We start from the raw sequence: 8,682 nt of genomic DNA, 5'->3' as shown, positions 1-8,682 counted from the left end.
TATTTATTTATATATACATATATAACATCACTGTCTACGTGTATTGAAAATTTACTAGTTTTGGTGAAGTATAGAATAGAAAACTTACTTCCCCTTAAATCCCTTTGCTTTTCCCTCATTAATATTAAATATTAATAAACATAAACATTAAATATTAATAAATATAAATATTAAATATTTGCTTTATATTTTGAGAACCACAGAAGACAATGTTTTGCTTCGACTGACCAATGTAATTTAGAAAACATAAGAGGAAAAGGAAAGGCTATTTGCCTATAGATTTGTTCTTTCCTCGTTCCTGATTCCTTTTTTTAAAAAAAGTCATTTCTGTTTTAGGAACTTCCTTTAGCCACTCTTTCAGTATAGGTATGCTGATGAAAAATTCTCTTAGATTTTCTTTGTCTCTAAAAGTCTTTATTTCTTCTTCATTACTGAAGCATAATTTAGCACCGACAGTTCTTTTCTTTCAGCATTGAAATCATTGCCTCTGTGATTTCTACGAGGAATGTGCTGCTATTAGAATTATTTTCTTCCAATAGATGAGGTGTCATTTCTCTTTCTGTGTTCAAGAGTTTTTCTTTGTCTTTAGTTTTCAGAAGTTTGATTATGTATCTTGGCATGGATTTCTTTGGGCTTATCCTGTTTGAGGTTTGCTCAGCTTTTTGAATATGTAGATTTATATCCTTTGTCAAGTTTGATAAATTTTCAGTCATTATTTCTTAAAATACTCTTTCAGCCCCATCTTCTTTCTTCTTTCCTTCTGGAACTCTAACCATAGCAATGTTTACTCTTTTATTATAGTCCCAGAGTTTCCTAAGCTTCTGTTTATTTTTTTTTTTTTCCACTCTAGTTTCTCTCTGTTGTTCAGATTGGGTAATTTCTATCAATTTATCTTCAAGTTTACTGATCCTTTTATCTGTGTTCTCTATTCTTATGTTAAGTCTGTTCAGTGAGTTTTGAATTTTGCTTATCACATTTTTTAGTTCCAGGGTTTTTCTTTGATTCTTCTTTTTATATTTACTATTTCTTTGTTGACACTTCCTATTTCTTTTCCTTTGTTTTAAACATGATGGCAATTGCTCATGGAGATGCATTTATGATGGCTGCTTTAAAATCTTTGTCAAATAATTTCAACATTTGAGTTATCTCAGTGTTGGTACCTGCTGATTGCCTTTGCTCATTCAAGTTAAAACTTTTTCTATTTCTTTGTATGATGATTTATATTGATATATCCTGGGCATCTAATTCTTATTTATTCTGTTCTGTTATTGTTGTTATATCATGCTTTTAAATTTATATTATTTTATTTAATTAATTACTTATTTGTTTCTTCCAACTTTTATTTTAGGTTCAGAGGTTACATCTGCAGGATTGTTACATGGGTAAATTGTGTGTTGCTGGGGTTTGGTGTACAAATTATTTCATCATGCAGGTAGTAGCATAATAATCAATAGGTAGTTTTTGGTTCTCACACTCCTCACACCCTCAACCCTCAAGTAAGCCCCAGTATGTATTGTTCCTCTCTTTGTGTCCATATGTACTCAGTGTTTAGCTCCCACTTGTAAGTGAGAACATGAGGTATTTGGTTTTCTGTTCCTGCGTTCATTTGCTTAGTATAATGGCCTATGGCTGCATCTATATTGCTGCAAAGGCCATGGTTTCATTTTTTTTTCTGGCTGTATAGTATTCCATGGTGTATATTTACCACATTTTCTATATCCAGTCCACTGTTGATGGACATCTAGGTTGACTCCATGACTATTGTGAAAATTGCTGCAAGGAACATATGCATGCATGTGTCTTTATGGCAGAACGATTTGTATTCCTTTGGGTATAATATACCCAGTAATGGGATTGCTGGGTCATATGGTAGTTCTGTCTTAATTTTTTTGAGAAATCTCAAAACTGCTTTCCACAGTGGCTGACCTAATTTACATTCCCACCAGCAGTGTATAAGCATCCCCTTTTCTCCACAACCTCAACAACATCTGCTGTTTTTTGACTTTTTAATAATAGCCATTCTGACTGGTTTGAGATGATATCTTATTGTGGTTTTTCATTTCCCATTTCCCTGATTAGTGATGTTGAGCCTTTGTCCATATGTTTGTTGGTTGCTTGTATGTCTTCTTTTGAGAAATGTCTGTTCCTGTCTGTATTAGGCTGTTCTTACACTGCTATAAAAAATACCTGAGCCTGGCATGGTGGCTCACATCGGTAACCTCAGCACTTTGGGAGGTCAAGGGAGGTGGATCAGTAGAGCTCAGAAGTTCAAGACCAGCTTGGGCAACATAGTGAAATCCTGTCTCTGCCAGAAATATACACATTAGCCGGTGTGGTGGTGTGCGCCTGCAGTCCCAGCTACTTGGAAGCTGTAAGGCAGGAGGATTGCTTGAACCCAGGACGTTGAGGCTGCAGTGCACCTCCTGCACTCCAGCTTGAGTGAAAGAGCAAAACCCTGTCTCCAAAAACAAAGAAACCAACCAAGCAAACAAAAAGCCAGTATTAGATAATGTATAAAGAAAAAAGGTTAATTGGCTCACGATTCTGCCGGCTTTATGGGCAGTGTGGTGCTTACAATCATGGCAGAAGCTTACAATCATGGCAGAAGGTGAAGTGTGAAATGGGAGGGAGCAGGTACATCACATGGTGAAAGCAGGAGCAAGAGGGGTAGAGTGGTAGGAGAGGTGCCATACACTTTCAAACAATCAGATCTCACAAGAGCTCACTCACTATTGCAAAGATAGCTCCAAGCCATGAGTGATCGGCTCCCCTGACCAGCTCCCATGATCTGAACACCTCCCACCAGGTTCTACCTTCAGCATTGGGGATGACAACACAACATGAGATTTGGGTGGGGACAAATAGCCAAATTATATCATTCTGCTCCTGGCCGCTCCCAAATCTCATGTCTTCTCACATTGCAAAATACAACTATGCCTTCCTAACAGTCCTCCAAAGTCTTAACTAATTCCAGCTTTAACTCTGAAGTTCAAAGTTGGCCAGATGCAGTGGCTCACACCTATAATCCCAGCATTTGGAAGGTCAAGGTGGGTGGATTTCTCGAGCCCAGGAGTTTGAGACCAGTCTGGGTAATGTGGCAAAACTGCATCTCTACAAAAAAATTTAAAAAAATTAGCTAGGCTTTGTGGCATATGCCTGTAGTTCCAACTATTTGGGAGGTTGAGGTGGGAAGATTGATTGAGCTTGGGAGGTTGAGGTTGCAGTGAGCCATGATTGCACCACTGCACTCCAGTCTGTGTGACACAGAAAGATTTCATCTAGGGGGAAAAAAAAAAGTCTGGAGTCCATAGTCTCATTTGAGATAAGACTTTCCACTTCATCAACCTGGATTTCACTGTTGATGTAACTATCAGCATTTTGGTCACAACCATTTAACCAGTCTCTAAGAAATTTCAGACTTGATCTTATCTTTCTGTCTTCTGAGCCTTCCAAATTCTTGCATCCTTTACCTGTTACCTAGTTGCCAAGTCGCTAGCACATTTTCCGATATCTTTATAGCAATGCCCCACTCATAGTTACCAATTTTCTGTGTTAGGCTGTTCTTGCATCGTTATTAAGAAATATCTGAGGCTGGGTAATTTATTAGAAAAGACGTTTAATTGGTTCATGACTTTTCAGACTTTATAGTAAGCATGATGCCAGCATTAACTTGGCTCCTAGGGAGGCATCAGGAAGTTAATAATCATGGTGGGAGGTGCAAGGGGAGGAGGAACATCATGTGGTGAAAGCAGGAGCAAGAGAGAGAGTGGAAGGAGGTACCACATGCTTTTAAACAACCAGATACTGTGACAGCTCACTCGCTATTGCAAAGACAACACTACACCATCAGGGATCCGTTACCCAAACAACTCCCACCAGCCTCACCTCTAGCAATGGAGATTAAACTTCAACATGAGATTTGAGAGGGGACAAATATTCAAACTATATCTATGTTATTTTTCCCCATTTTTAAATGGAGTTGTTTGTTTTTTGCTTGTTGATTTAAGATTTCTTATAGATTCTTATAGATATTAGAACTCTGTCAGATGCATAGTTTGCTAATATTTTTTCCTATTCTGTAGATTGTCTATTTATTCTGTTAATAGTTTATTTTGCTGTGCAGAAGCTCTTTAGTTTAATTAGGTCCCAGTTGTCAATTTTTGTTTTAGTTGCAATTGCTTTTAGAGTCTTTGTTACGAAATCTTTGCTAAGACTGATGTCCAGAATGGTAGTTCCTAGGTTTTCTTCTAGAGTTTTTATAATGTTAGGTTTTACACTTAAGTATTTCAACCATCTCAAGTTGATTTTTGTATGTGGTGAAAGAAACGGGTTCAGTTTTAATTTTCTGCATATGGCTAGCCAGTTATCCCCAGCATCATTAATTGAGTAGGAGTCCTTTCCCCATTTCTTGTTATTGTCATCTTTGTCAAAGGTGAGATGATTGTAGACATGCAGCTTTACTCCTGGCTTCTCTATTTGATTCTATTAGTCTATGTGTCTATTTTTTGTACTAGCACCATGATCTTTTGGTTACTATAGCTTTGTGGTATAATTTGAAGTCTGGTAGTGTGATGCCACCAGCTTTGTTTTTTTGTTTAGGATAACTTTGGCTATTCAGGCTGTTTTTTGGCTCCATATAAATATTACAATAGTTTTTACTAATTCTGTGAAAAATGACATTGGTAGTTTTGTAGGAATAACATTTAATCTGTAAATTTCTTTGAGCAGTGTGGCCATTTTAACAATACTGATTCTTTCTATTCATGAGCACAAACTGTTTTTCCATTTGTTTGTGCCAACTATGATTTCTTTCTTTCTTTTCTTTCTTTCTTTTTTTTTTTTTCTTGAGACAAGGTCTTACCCTGTTGACCAGGCTGGAGTGCAGTGCCACAGTTGTAGTTCACTGCAACCTTGAACTCCTGGGCTTAAGCGATCCTCCCACCTGTCTCCTGAGTAGCTGGGACTATAGGCATGCACCACTACACATGGCTAATTTTTTAGATTTTTGGTCGAGATATAGCCTTCCCATGTTGCTCATGCTGGTCTTGGACTCCTGAGCTCAAGCAATTCTCCTGCCTCTGCCTCCTAAAGTGCTGGGATTATGGGCATCAGCCACTGTACCTGGCGTCCAACTACGATTTCTTTCAGCAGTGTTTTTAATTCTCATTGTAGAGGTCCTTCACCTTCCTAGTTAGCTGTATGTCTATGTATTTCATTCTTTTTGTGGCAAGTGTGAATGGGATTGCACTCTTGATTTGGCTGTCAGCTAAGATGCTATTGTTGTATAGAAGTGCTCCTCATTTTAGTACATTGATTTTGTATTCAGAAACTTTACTGAAGTTGTTTATCAGTTCTAGGAGCCTTTGGGCAGAGACTATGGAGTTTTCTGGGTATAGAATCCTGTCATTTGTGAAGAGAGATAGTTTGACTTCCTCTCTTCTATTTGGATGCTTTTTATGTCTTTTTCTTGCCTGATTGCTTTGGTTAAAACTTCTAGTACTATGTTGAATAACAATGGTGAGTGTGTACATCCTTGTCTTTTCTGGTTCACAGGGGAATGTTTCTAGCTTTTGCCCATTCATTATGATGTTGGTTATGGGGTTGCCATAGAAAGCTTTTATTATTTTGAAGTGTGTTCCTCTGATGCCTAGTTTGTTCAAGGTGTTTTTTTTTTTCTTTTTGAGACAGAGTCTCGCTTTGTCACTCAGGCTGGAGTACAGTGGTACGATCTCAGCTCACTGAAACTTCTGTCCCCCAGGTTCAAGTAATTCTCCTGCCTTAGCCTCCTGAGTTGCTTGGATTACAGCTGCTCACCACCATGCCTGGCTAACTTTTGTATTTTTAGTAGAGATGGGGTTTCGCCATGTTGGTCAGGCTGGTCTTGAACACTTGACCTCAGGTGATCCACATATCTGGACCTCCCAAAGTGCTGGGATTACACGCGTGAGCCACCGTGCCCGGCCATATTTATGTATTTTCATATATTGTACCAGCCTTGCATCCTAGAAAATAAGCCTACGTTACTGTGGTGGATTAGCTTTTTGATGTGCTGCTGGATTTGGTTTGCAAATATTTTGTTGGCAAATATTTTGTTGAGGATTTTTGCATCAATGTTCATCAAGGATATTGTCCTGAAGTTTTCTATTTTTGTTGTGTTTATTCTAGGTTTTGGTATCAGAATAACACTGCCTTTGTAAAATGAGTTAGGGAAGCATCTCTTTTTCTAGAATTTTGGGAGTATTTTCAATATAATTGGTACCAACTCTTCTTTATATATCTGGTAGAATTTGGCTGTGAATCTCTCTGTTCCAGGACCTTCCTTGTTGGTTGGTTTTTTTTTAAATTACTGGTTCAATTTTGGAACTCATTATTGGTCTTCTCAGGTATTCAATTTCTTCCTGGTTCAATATTGGGAGTTTGTGTTTCGAAGAATTTATCCATTCCTTCTAGATTTTCTAGTTTGTGTGCATAGAGGTGTTTACAATCATCTTTGAATTTTTTGTAAAAAATATTTCTCTTCCCTTTGGCATTTCTGATTGTGTTTATTTGAAAGTTCTTTTTTTTTCTTTGTTAGTCTTGTTAGCAGTGTATCAATTTTATTTATTCTTTCAAAGAACAAGTTTTTGTTTTCATTGATCTTTTATATGGGTTTTTGTGTCTCTATTTCATTCAGTTCAGCTCTAATTTTGGTTATTTTTTGTCTTGTGCTAGTTTGGGGATTCACTTACTCTTATTTTTCTAGTACTTCGAGGTGTGATGCTGTTAATTTAGGATATTTATATCTTTTTTTAGTTCTTCGAGGGGTGATGTTGTTAATTTAAAATATTTGTATCTTTTTGATATCGACATTTTGCCCTATAAACTTTCCTCTTAACACTGCTTTACCTGTGTCCCAGAAATTCTGGTATGTTGTATCTTTATTTTCATTAGTTTCAAAGAGTTTCTTGCTTTCTGTCTTAATTTCATTCTTTACTCAAAAGTCATTCAGGAGCAGGCTGTTTAATTTCCATGTAATTGTATAATTTTGAGAGATTTTGGTATTGATTTCTATTTTTATTGCACTGTGGTCTGAGAGTGTGATTGGTACGATTTTTAAAAATTTGTTTAGAATTGCTTTATGGCCAAGTGCATGGTTGATCTTAGAGTGTGTGCCATACATATGCAGATGAAAAGAATGTGTATTTTCTTGTTGTTAGGTGGAGCGTTCTATAGATATCTGTTAGGTTCATTTGGTCAAGTGTTGAGTTTAGTTTCAGAATATCTTTGTTAGTTTTCTGCCTTTGTAACACCTTTAGTGGGGTGTTGAAATCTCCACTATAATTTTGTATTTCTCTAATTATTTTTTTTTTTGTAGGCTCTAAGAACTTATTTTCTGAGTCTGGATGCTCCAGTGTTGGATGCATACACATTTAGAATAGTTAATCTTCTTGTTGAATTGAACACTTTATCACTTTGTCACACCCTTTTTTGTCCTTTTTAATTATTGTTGTTTTAAAGTCTGTTTTGTCTGAAATAAGAATAGCAACCCCTGTTCTTTTTTGTTTTTTTCATTTGCTTGGTAGATCTTTCCTTATGCCTTTACTTTGAGACTATGAGTGTCATTGCATTTGAGATGGGTCACCTGATGATAGCATACAGTTGGGTCTTGCTTCTTTATCCAATGTGTTACTCTGTCCTTCATAAATGGGGCGTTAAGCCTGTTTATATTCAAGTTATAATATTGATATGTGAAGATTTGATGCTGCCATTGTGTTGTTAGCTGGTTATTCTATAGGCTTGATTGTATAGTTGCTTATAGTGTCAGTGGGCTATGTAATTTCTTTTTTATGGTGTCAGGTAATGGCTTTTTTTTTTTTTGGGGGACAGACTTTTGCTCTTGTTGCTCAGGCTGGAGTGCAAAGGCTCAATCTTAGCTCACTACATCCTCCACCTCCCAGGTTCAAGTGATTCTTCTGCCTTAGCATACTGAGTAGCTGGGATTATAAGCACATGCCATCACATCTGGCTAATTTTGTATTTTTAGTAGAGATGGGGTTTCGCCATGTTGGCCAGGCTGGTTTTGAACTCCTGACCTCGGGTGATCTGCCTATCTCGGCCTTCCAAAGTGCTGGGATTACAGGCGTGAGCCACCGTGCTTGGCCAGATAATGGTCTTTTGTTGCCATGTTTAGCACTCTTTTAAGGACTTCTTGCAAGGCAAGTCTGGTGGTAATAAATTCCCTTAACATTTGCTTGTCTGAAAATGATTTTATTTCTCCTTCCCTTATGAAGTTTAGCTTAGTTGGATATGAAATTCTTGATTAGAATTTTTTTCTTTAAGAATGCCGAATATACCAGCCTGGCCAACATGGTGAAACCCCATTTCTACTAAAAATACAAAAATTAGCCAGCTGTGGTAATGGGCGACAGTAATCCCAGCTATTTGGGAGGCTGAGGCAGGAGAATTGCTTGAACCTGGGAGGCAGAGGTTGCAGAGAGCTGAGATCGTGTCATTGCACTCCAACCTGGGTGACAAGGGCGAGACTCCGTCTCAAAAAGAAAAAAAAAAAAGAATGCTAGCTGAGTATAGGTCCCCAATCTCTTTTGGCTTATAACGTTTCTGCTGAAGGTTCTGCTGTTATCCTGATAGCACCCCGTTTGTATGTGACCTGTCCCTTCTCTCTACTGCTTTTAAGATTTTTTT

At 37.4% G+C, this 8,682-nt stretch overlaps 1 protein-coding gene across 1 annotated transcript in view; it reads left to right on the top strand.

The window, feature by feature from the left end:
• TMPRSS11E (transmembrane protease, serine 11E) overlaps nucleotides 1-8,682 on the top strand; it is a 49,954-nt gene that overhangs the window by 31,601 nt on the left and 9,671 nt on the right. The gene's annotated exons all lie outside the window — the stretch shown is intronic.

The sequence above is a fragment of the Mandrillus leucophaeus genome, unplaced genomic scaffold (assembly GCF_000951045.1).
Source record: "Mandrillus leucophaeus isolate KB7577 unplaced genomic scaffold, Mleu.le_1.0 Scaffold722, whole genome shotgun sequence".
NCBI classification, from domain to species: Eukaryota; Metazoa; Chordata; class Mammalia; order Primates; family Cercopithecidae; genus Mandrillus; species Mandrillus leucophaeus.
This window is presented reverse-complemented; position numbering and strand designations above follow the sequence as displayed.